Source organism: Saimiri boliviensis, chromosome 19, assembly GCF_048565385.1.
Source record: "Saimiri boliviensis isolate mSaiBol1 chromosome 19, mSaiBol1.pri, whole genome shotgun sequence".
Taxonomy (NCBI): domain Eukaryota; kingdom Metazoa; phylum Chordata; class Mammalia; order Primates; family Cebidae; genus Saimiri; species Saimiri boliviensis.
Window position 1 is genome coordinate 40515470 of NC_133467.1, and position 12177 is coordinate 40527646.

Below are 12177 nucleotides of genomic sequence, written 5' to 3' on the forward strand. Positions count from 1 at the left end.
GGCTAGGTCTTTGCCGCGGGCTGGAGGCCTTGCTGTCCCAAAGGCAGCTGGGGAGGAAGAGGAGGCAGAGGCGGACGAGGAAGCCGGCTGAGATGTGTGAAGCGGCTCTGGGTGCAGCGGGTAGAGACAGCGCCCAGGGACCCAGGAGCCTCCGTGCGAAGCCAGGCCTCAGGAGCAGCCGCCTTGTTCCTGGAAGGGGTGCGTCCTTCTGTCTTGTCTCCAAAGACCTTCTCGCCTGGTGGGAAATTGACGTCTCTCGTGCTTCCCACCGCGCACGCCTTGTGTTCTGTCTCCTGCTAGTGTCTGCCCCAGCCTGCGGGGGCTGCGGCTGCTGCGGTTCTACGCTGGGTGGGCACTGCCCATCCCTGAGCCAAGAGCTGCGCTTGGAGGCAGGAGGCGGGGAGTTGGGAGTCAGGTGCAGGCCCGGAGGAGACCCAAGCTCTGGGTCAGGGCTTTTTTGTCAATATCCAAATTTTTTAAATCATACATGCTTAGCATAGACCATACCACCAGTAGAGAAAAAGTACAGATATGTACTATTTCTGATCACCTTAAGTTCAAAATCACTTTTGTTAACATTGGGGCGACGCCGATGGAGTCGTGTTCTTCTGGTGTATCTGCAGAGAGAAGAATGTATGTTCCAGCTAGACTGTCCCCTGCCCGCCCCCGCAGAAGAAAAATCAATAAAGGCCATACATAAATATGTTTTTTGTAAAATTGAGCTTAGACTCTTTTTATTTTACTAATACTTCATTTAATAGTGCATGAACTTAACTGAAGACAGTAAGACAGAAACAAAAATGGAATTCCTCAACTCCGATCACAGAGACACTGTTCTAAAGGAATGCTCTAAAGGGAAACACACATCAGATCAAGGCGAAGGCGGTAGGGTTTGCAGCGGTTTTCTTCTGTGCTCGTGGTTGGCTGGTTGCTTGTTGAAACGACACGGTTCTCTGTGATATTGGAGGACTTTCCATTTCAAGCGGAATGCTGCATCTCCAGCTTAACCGTATGTGAAAAGAACCGGTTTACACTGCGATCCTACACGTTCCAGGCTGCGAATCAAAAGCCATTATTTGAAGAAGGGCGCGCAGGCTCCGCCGGCCGCCGACAGCGCGCTCGGTCACGGACGGTGCGGCCCCGCCTCCCTGGGAGAGAACAGACGGGGCGGGGGGAGGGAGAGGCCGACGTCACTTCCCCGCCGGCTCCGGCCGCGGTCGCTCGGCTGAGTGGCGGAGGAGCGGGCGGGCCTGGGAAGGCGCTGACGATGACGTCACGGAGGGGGCGGCCTCTATGCAGATGAGGCGGCGCAGGGGCTGCTGCTCGGCCACCTGCTGCTTCCCACCGTGGGAGTTCCCCGCGTGGGAGCGAGTCCGGGACCGCGGATCGGCCCCGAGGGTCCCAGCTGTGTGTCCGGGCTCGGAGGGCCGGGGGTGCGGCGCCCGCGGCAAGTGACCGTGCGTGTAAAGGGTGAGGCGCGTGAAGTCTTGTCGGGGCGGAGGCGCGTATTCTCATACTTACCTGGCAGGGGAGATACCATGATCACGAAGGTGGTTTTCCCAGGGCGAGGCTTATCCATTGCACTCCGGATGTGCTGACCCCTGCGATTTCCCCAAATGTGGGAAACTCGACTGCATAATTTGTAGTAGTGGGGGACTGCGTTCGCGCTTTCCCCTGGGGTTTTTCTAGTATCAAAAGATAGTAAATGCGAGCAGGTAGTGGTTGTTCGTTTCAGCGTTTTGTGCTTCGCTGTTTTGGAAAAGGAAAGTAGCGAGTGGTGACCACCCGGCTCCAAAGAGGCCTGGCTGCAACGCACAGGACGCCCACGTCGTGTTCAAGGACACCGCGAGTGGAAGCCGTGTACCCTGAGGACTGATGCAGTTGGATGAAGACGAGCCATTTACTTTCAACCCCAGCGGCAGACATTGCCTTGCTCAAATACAAAACCAAAACCAAAAGCAACTAGGTTTTGAGAATGTTTAAGAATAATGTCCCTCGTCCCGGGACCGCTAACGTATGCTCCGGATTCCTGATGGAGAAGCTTCTGAATAAAAAGCAGCCCACCAATCCCGTGGCTAAGAACTGCTTGGATATTGGTTTCCAGGCCCATCAAACATACCGAGGTTCTGACAAAGACGTGGGCTTCTGTCTGCCTTTGGGAAAGCTGATTCCTCAGGTTAAAAACATTTTTTTAATTATTTTTCTTCTTGAAAGCTTAGTCAGGGTGTCCCTCTCTGCCAGAAAGGCTCATTCCTGGATAGTCCTGTCCCACGTTGGGGACAGGGGAGGAAAGCAGCCATCTCTCAGGAATTTTTAAGAGTGCCTAAAAGTCCAGGGGAAAGGTCGTTACGACCAGGTGTGGTGGCTCACACCTGTAATCCCAGCACCTCCCAAGGCCAAGGTGGGTCCTGGATCGCCTGAGTTCCAGACCAGCCTGGGCAACGTGGCAAAACCCCACCTCTACTAAAAATATAAAAATGAACCAGGCGTGGTGGTCTGTGCCTGTAATTCCAGCTACGGCATGAGAACCTGGGAGGTGGAGTTTGCAGTGAGCTGATTGTGCCACTGCCCTCCAGCCTAGGTGACAAAGTGGGACTCTGTCTCAAAAAAAAAAAACGCCATAAGAGTTCAGAGTTAAGTTTCCAGCTGCTGTGACTTCCTGAACCGTGTTTGGTCTTGACAATACCCTGAAATTAGCTTTTTCACAAGAGATGAAAAACAGACCGTCGACAACCTTTTCGAGAGAAAAATTAAAGCTTCGTACCCAGAAACAAACGCTTCACTGTCTTTCTTACTGTTAAAGGCCAGGGGAAAGCGCGAACGCAGTCCCCCACTACCACAAATTATGCAGTCGAGTTTCCCACATTTGGGGAAATCGCAGGGGTCAGCACATCCGGAGTGCAATGGATAAGCCTCGCCCTGGGAAAACCACCTTCGTGATCATGGTATCTCCCCTGCCAGGTAAGTATGAGGACACACGCCTCCGCCCCGACAAGGCCTCACGCGCCTCGCCCTTTACACGCACGGTCACTTGCCGCGGGCGCCGCACCCCCAGCCCTCCGAGCCCGGACACACAGCTGGGACCCTCGGGGCCGACCCGTGGTCCCGGACTCGCTCCCACGCGGGGAACTCCCACGGCGGGAAGCAGCGGGTGGCCGAGCAGCAGCCCCTGCGCCGCCTCATCTGCATAGAGGCCGCCCCCTCCGTGACGTCATCGTCAGCGCCTTCCCAGGCCCGCCCGCTCCTCCGCCACTCAGCCGAGCGACCGCGGCCGGAGCCGGCGGGGAAGTGACGTCGGCCTCTCCCTCCCTCCTTTCCCTCCCGCCCTTGTCCTCTGGGCCGGTGCGCCGAGACCCCGCAGCTGGTCTCCCCCAAAGAAGCGCCTGCTCGACCTCTGCCCTGTGGCGCCCAGCTGGAGGCCTGTGCACCATCCTCAAAGAATGGCTTTTAATTTGCAGACTAGAACGTTTCGGATCAGAGAACACCGGGTCCTTTCGAACACGGTTCTCTTTGCGAGCTGGCATGGCGCTTAAAATGGGAAGCCCTTGGCTGTCAGAGAAGCCGTGTCTGTGAAACCAGGGGCTGCTCAGATGGCTGCGCACCAGCCGTCCTTCCTGATTTTACCAGCAGTAGCGTCGTCAAGAGAACTGTCCAATTTCGTGACCCTTGTAGTTCGGGTCGTTTTTGTTTTCAAATACGGTATTGTACTAAAAGAAAGCGCAGCGCCGCTGCTGTCTCAGCGTCATCCCTCTGTGGGCCTGAGAATTTGGACAGGCTCATTCCTCACACAGAATTTCTCCTCTTTCCTCATTCTCCCTTTAGATGAAAACTTCTTGAAAGTGCTGACGATCCGAAGCGGGGCCAAGGCGTTTCTCCTTGCCAGAAAGGCTCATTCCCAGCTAGTCCTGTCCCGCACCGGGGGCTGCGGAGGAAAGGCGTCCTCGCTGATGAAGTTTTAACAGCGCCCAGCAGCTGAATTGGTGTCATCACGGAATGGAAAAAAGAGAGAGAGAGAGAGAGATCTCGGTCAATTCCATAGTTGCTGTCACTTGTTGAAACGTCTCTAGTCTTCAGAGTATCACGAATTTAGTTTCTTACAAGTTAGCAATGAGAAACACCTAACATTAACAACTTGAGTAGTAGAAATCTAACGCACACAACGATGATAATCACGAAGAGAATCTGTGTGCCAGAACAGGAAGGGACGCTCTCCATTAGGCAGCAGCTGAAAACGGCAGGGAAAACATCAAATCCCAGTTCCTCTTCAGGGAGTTCTTGTAGCCAACTGGCTTCTTTCTGACTTTTCCAAGAGAAGGTTCTACTTCATGGGAATTATTTACGTATGTGCAACAGAAGGTGTCTGCCACCACGTACATCTCCCTGCTCAGCGGAATATATCACTAAAGCGACACGATTATCTAGTACAACCTTAGCCAGTGAATAGCTCTCTGCTGGGCTGCAAAAGAGGCCACAGTTTTATCAGCGATATTTTCCTCTCTTTTTCTTTTTCTTTCAGAGACAGCATCTGACTCTGTGGCCCAGGCTGGAGTGCAACGGCACCATCACAGCTCACTGCAGCCTCGAACTCCTGGGCTGAAGTGATTCCCCCACCTCAGCCCCCGAGTCACTGGGATAACAGGCCAGAGCCACCATGCCTGGTTTTCATCAGCAATGTTCCCTAAGGTTACAGAAAGATTTGTAATCCTGGGAAGAAACGCTCCCTTCAAGCAGAAGTGTTCTCCCCACAAAAATGCAACGGATTATCTTCCTGATGGCCAGGCAGATAATTCTCAGGTTTTGCCCCAATAGAATCTCTATCTAAAATAGAGTGGTGGTCGGGCCTAGTGAAAAGTTTGAGGAACTCGCCCAGTGTTGGGTTTCTTCAGAGCCATATCTGTGTTCAGATATCCTAAAAGACACTGCCCTTCTTCACTCCATGCCCTCAGACATTTATAGGAACTGGATGGTGATCTCCTCCAGACAACATAAATGCAGGTGCAGAACAGGAAAGTGTATTATCATTTGAGTACATCAGCTCTTGGGCATTTTAGCCCATGGGTCAGACACGCTAGAGCAGGAGGGCAGGTTGACAGCAGGAGGGAGTGTGTTCCTTTTAATTTCCCAACAGCACAGTGGTGTTCAACAGTCATGTCAGACTGAGGTGACACTCTGAAGTTGTTGCTGTTTGTTTCTGTGCATTTTGCGTGTTTGTTTTTGAGACGGGGTCTCACTGTCACCTAGGCTGGACTGCAGTAGCATGACCAGGGTTGACTTCTGCCTTGACCTCACGAACTCAAGCCATCCTGTTACTCATTCTCCCGAGTAGCCGGGACTACCGGCGTGTGACGCCGCACCCTGGGGTGTGAACTGGTGAACTGGGATTTGAGGTTTCGGTTGGCTTCCTAATGGACAGGCTCCCTACTCTTCTGGAATACAGATTGTCTTCATGATTATCATTCTTGCGTGCATTACATTTCTACTACCTTGCTAATTTGTTTTTCTTCTTTTTCTTTTGCTTTTTTCTTTTTGTAGAGACAGGGTTTCATCGTGTTGCCCAGGTTGGTGTCAAACTCCTAGGCTTCGGGGACCCACCCACCTCAGTGTCCGGTGTCCCTCAGTGTTGGGATTGCAGGTATAAACGACTGTGCCTGGCCTGAGCTAGTGTCTTTCACTAAGGTAACTAAGTATTTAAGCCACTGAGAAAAGCACAATTTATAAGGGAATCATTCTGGTGCTCTTAAAGGCTAGTGTCGGCCATTTCAGGTACTGTTTAAAGAATCCTCCATCGGGGGTCCCTGCAGAACCACTGTTGCCCGCCTCTCTGAGCCGCACCCCGCAAGCATTGCATTGCTGCTGCATCCCACTGGCTCTACCACATTGAAGAAATGCCACAAGAAGGACGAGGACTCAAGTGGAGGCTCCAACCCACTCCAGCACCTTGAGAACAGAGCCATCCTCCAAGAGGCCCGTGCATTTAATGAAACTCCCATCGACCCTCGGAAATGTGCCCACATCCTCACCGAGATCCTTTATCTCATAAGCCGTGGGGAGCATCTGGAGACCCACGGAGGCGACCGAAGCCTTCTTTGCCATGACCAAGCTCTTTCAGTCCAATGATCTCACACTCTGTCGGATGTGCTACTTGACCATCAAGGAGATGTCTCGCATCGCAGAGGATGTCATCATTGTCACCAGCAGCTAATAAAAGACGTGACTGGGAAAGGAGACAACTATCACGGCCCAGCTGTGCGAGCCCTCTGCCAGATCACCGACAGCACCATGCTGCCGGCTACTGAGCGCTGCATGAAACAGGCCATTGTAGGCAAGGTGCCCATGTCTGCAGCTCTGCCCTGTGTCTTCCTTGCATCTGCTGAAATACAGCTTTGACGTGGTCAAGTGCTGGGTGAATGAGGCTCAGGAGGTGGCATCCAGTGATAACATCATGGTCCAGCACCACATACTAGGGCTCCTGTACCAGCCCTGGTGTGTAAGAATGACCAGCTGGCGGTCAATAAGACGATCAGCAAGGTCACCGGCATGGCCTTAAGTCTTCCTTTGCCTACTGCGTGATGATCCAGGTGGCCAGCAAGCAGCTGGAGGAGGAGGATGGCAGCCGTGACAGTCCAGTTTGACTTCATCCAGCGCTGCTTGTGCAACAGGCATGGGATGGTGGTGGGCGAAGCTGCGTCGGCCATCGTCAACCTGCCAGGCTGCAGTGCCAAGGAGCTGCCCCGGCCGTGCCAGTGCTCCGGCTGTTCCGCAGCTCACCCAAGCCTACTCTCCATTGTGCGGCTGTTCGCACCCCCAGTAAGGTTGCCATGAAGCAGCCGTCAGCTGTGACAGCCTGCAGTCTGGATCTGGAGAACCTGGTCACAGATTCACACCACAGCACTGCCACGCTGGCCACCACCACCCTCCTTAAGACAGGCAGTGAGAGCAGCGTCGACCGCCTTATGAAGCAGGCGTCCTCCTTCGCGTCAGAGATCTCGGATGAACTCAACGTGGTGGTTGTCCAGGCCGTCAGTGCCCCGTGTCAGAAGTATTCTCGCAAACACGCCACCCTCATGAACTCCCTGCTCACCGTGCTGTGGGAAGAGGGTGGCTGTGAGTACAAGCGCGTCACTGGGGACGGCGTCGTCAGCATCACTGAGAACTGGGAGGGCAAGGAGACGGGGCTGTCACATCTGTGCGAGTTCATTGAGGACTGCCAGGTCCCAGAGCTGGTCACCCGTATTCTGCATCTCCTGGGCCTGGAGGGGCCCAAGACCACCAACCCTCAAAGCACCAAGTGGAGCATGAGGAGGTCCGGGCAGGTGCTGAGAGTGCTCCGGCCAAGTCTGGAGGCCAGAATGAAGAGATGTTACCCAGTATCGTGGTGTTGCTGCAGAGGTATGTGATGGATGATGACAATGAAATAAGGGACCGAGCCACCTTGTCCAAAAGTCCTGGAGCAAAGCAGAAGGCCCTCAATGTGGGCTATGTCCTAAATGGTCTGACTGTGTCTGTCCCTGGTCTGGAGAGGGCTCAGCATCAGTACACTCTAGAACCATCAGAAAAACCTTTTGACCTCAAGTCTGTGCCCCTGGCCACAGCGCCCGTGGCAGAGCAGAGAATGGAAGGCACCCCCGTCACCGCAGTCAGACACCCTGAGAAAGGGGCAGCTACAGGAGATCTTCCAGGAGCAGTTGGCAGCAGTGCCAGAGTTCCAGGGACCTGGGCCCCTCTTCAAGTCCTCGCTTGAGTCCGTGGCCCTCACCGAGTCAGAGACCAAGTATGTCATCGGCTGCACCAAGCACATCTTCACCGACCACACGGTGTTTGTGTGACTGCACGAACACACTCAGTGACCAGACCCCAGAGAATGCCGCAGTGCAGATGAGCCCACTGAGCCTGTGAGGGGCTCTGTTACGTGCCTGCCCAGAGCTTGCCCTCCAACCAGCCTGGGACCTGCTACACGCTGTCGGCACAGCCCAAAGGAGACGCCCCGGCTGTGGCCTGCACATTCAGCTGCATGCTGAAGCTCACTGTCAAGGACTGTGCTCCCACACTGGGGAGACCGACGATGAAGGCTGCGAGGATGAGTATGTGCTGGAAGAGCTGAAGTTACTGTCGCTGATCACGTTCAAAAGGTCATGCAACTGAACTTCGAAGCAGCCTAGGGTGAGGTAGGGGATGAATTTGGGAAGGAGGAAATGTTCACCTTGTCTACCATCAAGACACTCGGAGAGGCTGTGGATAACATGGTGAAGTTCTCGGGAATGCACCCTTGTGAGAGGTCAGACAAGCTGCTGGATGACAAGAACACCCACATGTTGCTCCTGGCTGGTGTGTTCCAGGGTGGTCGTGACATCCTGGTGCACTCTCAGCTGCTGCTTTTGGACACAGTGACAACGCAGGCGACAGCCAGAAGTTTGGAGGAGCTGTAGTAGACATCATTTTGGCATCTATGGGCTGAGGGGCCAGCCTGCACAGGACCCTTCCCCGACACTATCTGGAAGTCGTGCCTTCCTCAGGAAACTGCCGGAAACCCCTTCCCAAGCTTCTGTGTTCAAAAACAATTAGGAATCATTGCAGATATATAGCTTTTATTCTGCCTCCTTGTCCGGGACTACTTGGGGGTGACTTTTTTTTTTTTTTAATAGGGGATGATTTCAGCTTGTCCTAAATCTTGCTGTCCTTCCTTCCTGGAAAGGGACATCATAAACAAATAAAAACATTCTCAACTTTTCTTGAATTTATCCCCCAAGAGACCATCTTATACCTGTAATAAATCAGCATGTATTTATTGAAAAAAATAAAAAAGAAAGAATTCTCTGTCGAGTGCGGTGGCTCACATCTGTCATCCCAGCATTTTGGGAGGCTCGGACAAGAAAATCGCTTGTGCCCAGGAGTTCAAGACAAGCCTGGGTAACAGACGAGAGAGGAGAGAATCCTCGTCTCTACAAAAAAAAACAAAACCAAAAATGTAGCCAGGCGTGGTGGCGCACACCTGTGGTCACAGCAGCTACGGCAAAGGCTGAGGTGGGAGGATCACTTGAGCTCGAGAGATCGAGGCTGGGCCGGGCCATGATCCTGCCATTGCATTCCAACCTGGAAGGCAGAGTGGGACCCTGCCCCAGTAAAGACACGGGTTCTCAAACCACTCAAACTGTTTAGATAATGTGTTTTTGTTTGGTTTTTCTTTTTCTTTTTTGATTTCTTTTTTTTTTTTTTTTTTTTTTGAGACGGAGTTTCGCTCTTGTTACCCAGGCTGGAGTGCAATGGCGCGATCTCGGCTCACCGCAACCTCCGCCTCCTGGGTTCAAGCTTTTGTATTTTTAGTAGAGACGGGGTTTCACCATGATGACCAGGATGGTCTCGATCTCTCGACCTCGTGATCCACCCGCCTCGGCCTCCCAAAGTGCTGGGATTACAGGCTTGAGCCACCGCGCCCGGCCGAGGTTTTTTTTTTTTTTTTTTTTTTTTTTGAGACAGAGTCTCACTCCATCTCCCAGACTGGATTGCAGTGGCAGGGTCTCGGCTCACTGCAACCTCTCCCTCCTGGGTTTAAGCGATTCTTTTGCTTCAGCCACCCGGCAAATTTTTGTATTTTTAGTAGCTATGGGGTTTCACCATGTTGACCAGGCTGGTCTTGAACTCCTGACCTCAAGTGATCCACCCAACTCGGCCTCCCAAAATGCTGAGATTACAGGCATGAGCCACCACACCTGGCTCTCAAACCATTTTAAGAAAGAAAGACAGATTTGTCTGGCTTTCAGTACATTGCTGAATTATCCCCCAATCTACATTTTTAGGAAGGACGTGGGGAAGGGCAACACGGAGGTATTTGGCCAAAATGCAGACCCTTTCATGTTCTTCTGCAGCCTGTTTTTGAAAATCCTTCCATTTTGCCTTTTGTATCCAGTTTAGTGGTCTTGCCTTCTTACACCCGCACGTGAATTAATTGATGCAGGTCAGAATATATGGGCTCAAAGGTTTCAACAGTTAAGTCAAATTTTTTCCGAAACCCTATAGGATCTTGGCGCCTGCTTTAGAAACAGAAGGGGAAAATGTATTTACATTTAGACCAGGGAAGTCTTATATAATATTCTTAATTCACATTATGGTGAAGTGGAATACACAGTGGTAGGCTCCCCTCTTCGTGTGTGAATTACCTTGAAAGGGGCTGTCAGAACAGAAGTTTCAGGGAAGGGGCCACGGCCCTGGGGACTCTCCTCAGGTGACGGTGATGGAAGAAGAGGCAAGAGGACAGGAGGGCTCAGGTGAGGGAGACTGTGCAGGTGTAGGGGCCGGAGGAGAAGGAGCTGGTGGAGGCGAAAGAGGCAAAGCCTCCTCAGTATTTTTCAGGTCAGAAAAAGTCTGCTGACCGCCTTCGGTTTACTCCCCAATGGAGGCAATTTTCTCAGAATTTCTTTTAGAAATTTCTAGGTATCATTGGAAGTAAGTCTCCCATTCAATTTGTCTGGTTCTAAAACCAATTTTTTTTCTTTGTTTTTTTTTTTTTTTTTTTTTTGAGATGGTGTCTCACTGTGTCATCTAGCCTGGAGGGCAGTGATGTGATCTTGGCTCACTGCAGCCTTCGCCTCCCAGGCTCAAGTGATTGTCCTGCCTCAGCCTCTCAGGTAGCTAGGATTACGGGCACACGCCACCACTGCCTGGTTAATTTTTGTATTTTTAGTAGAGATGGGGTTTCACCATGTTGCCAGGCTGGTCTGGACTCCTGACCTCAAATGATCCACCCACCTCGCCCTCCAGAAGTGCTGGAATTACAGGCGTGGGCCACCATGCCCGGCCTAAAACCAAATATTTCTGATTGTCCACACTAATACATTATTTTAGGCATTTCAGAAAGATCCCCATTTTCTCCATTCTGCTCATGACTTTTTCTGGTTAGGCGGATCCAGTTTCTTGGATATTTACAAGAGGACGATTCATAAGTGTCACACAGAAACCCAGCTGGTGTTTCTAAAGGCGCTTGTTTTTTCACAACCTGCTCAGAATTTGAAGCTTCATTTCCCATAATTCAGAGCTTTTCAAAGATGACCAAGGCCCGAGATGTGTTTTGGTCACAGTGTGCTGTTTATGAAGTCATCCTACAGATGTCACCGGAGTCATTTCTCTCTCTCTCAGTGGCTCCCACTGTTTCTAACCACTAGGTGGCCACAGAGTGCATATGCCACGGGGGACCCGTCCCACATATACCATCCCAGAAGAGCAGGAAAGGGGGTTCATAAAGATGTTCTCCCGATGGAGAGTGCCCTGTGAGGCTGCCTTTGCATGGTGAGTAGTGTCCCTGTTACCTCTGCAGAGTCCCCGGTCACTTGGAGCACCTGAATGGGTCAGCGGGAGCAGATCACTTCTTTTCTTCAGGGTTAAGAACTTACAGGAGTTCGTCACAAATGAAAAGCTAAGTTTGAATGTTCAAAAAGGCATACTACATAAAGTGAAACCACCAGTGCCTACCTGGTGCTTTGTCATTGCAGGATACTGCCAACCAACTTTCCAAAGTTTTTGAATTATTTATACTTCTGCCAGAAATAAGTAGGAGATTCCAGTGCTCTCATTCTGCCAAAATTTGGGAATGTGGGTCTTTTTTTCAAAGTCAAGTTTAGCTGGGTGCAGTGGCTCCTGCCTGTAATCCCAGCACTTTGGGAGGTCCAGGTGGGTGGATCACAAGGTCAGGAGTTTGAGACCAGCCTGACCAACATGGTGAAACCCCGTCTCTACTAAAAATACAAAAAAAAATTAGCCGGCCATGGTGGCACACACCTGTAATCCCAGCTACTCAGGAGGCTGAGGCAGGAGTATTGCATGAACCCAGGAGGTGGAGGTTGCAGTGAGTCGAGATCGCGCCACTGCACTCCAGACTGGGCGACAGAGTGAGACTCCATCTCAAAACAAAAAACAGTCAAGTTTATTGTTTTCATGACATTCTATCATTGCAAAGTTGGCTTTTGATGGTAGCTCTGATTAAAAAGCTAGTAGCAAATAAAAACTTCAGTATGTAACAAAGAACGAAGGTGGCCGTTTGAGAGCATTTGAGAGCATTTGAGAAGCCAGGAGGTGCAGAATACCAAGGCATATTATTTTAAAATGTCAAAATATTAAAAACAACAAAGGGACGGGCGCGGTGGCTCAAACCTGTAATCCCAGCACTTTGGGAGGCCGAGACGGGTG

At 51.6% G+C, this 12177-nt stretch overlaps 2 non-coding genes and 1 pseudogene across 2 annotated transcripts; 2 read left to right on the forward strand and 1 right to left on the reverse strand.

The window, feature by feature from the left end:
• The first annotated feature begins 1513 nt into the window (after positions 1–1513).
• On the forward strand, positions 1514–1677 carry LOC120362976 (U1 spliceosomal RNA). Its single transcript, XR_005578734.2, has one exon. It is a non-coding gene; the product is annotated as a U1 spliceosomal RNA (small nuclear RNA).
• Positions 1678–2805: 1128 nt separating this feature from the next.
• On the reverse strand, positions 2806–2969 carry LOC120362975 (U1 spliceosomal RNA). Its single transcript, XR_005578733.2, has one exon. It is a non-coding gene; the product is annotated as a U1 spliceosomal RNA (small nuclear RNA).
• A 140-nt stretch (positions 2970–3109) lies between these two features.
• On the forward strand, positions 3110–8959 carry LOC120362974 (coatomer subunit gamma-1-like; annotated as a pseudogene).
• The last annotated feature ends 3218 nt before the right edge of the window (positions 8960–12177 follow it).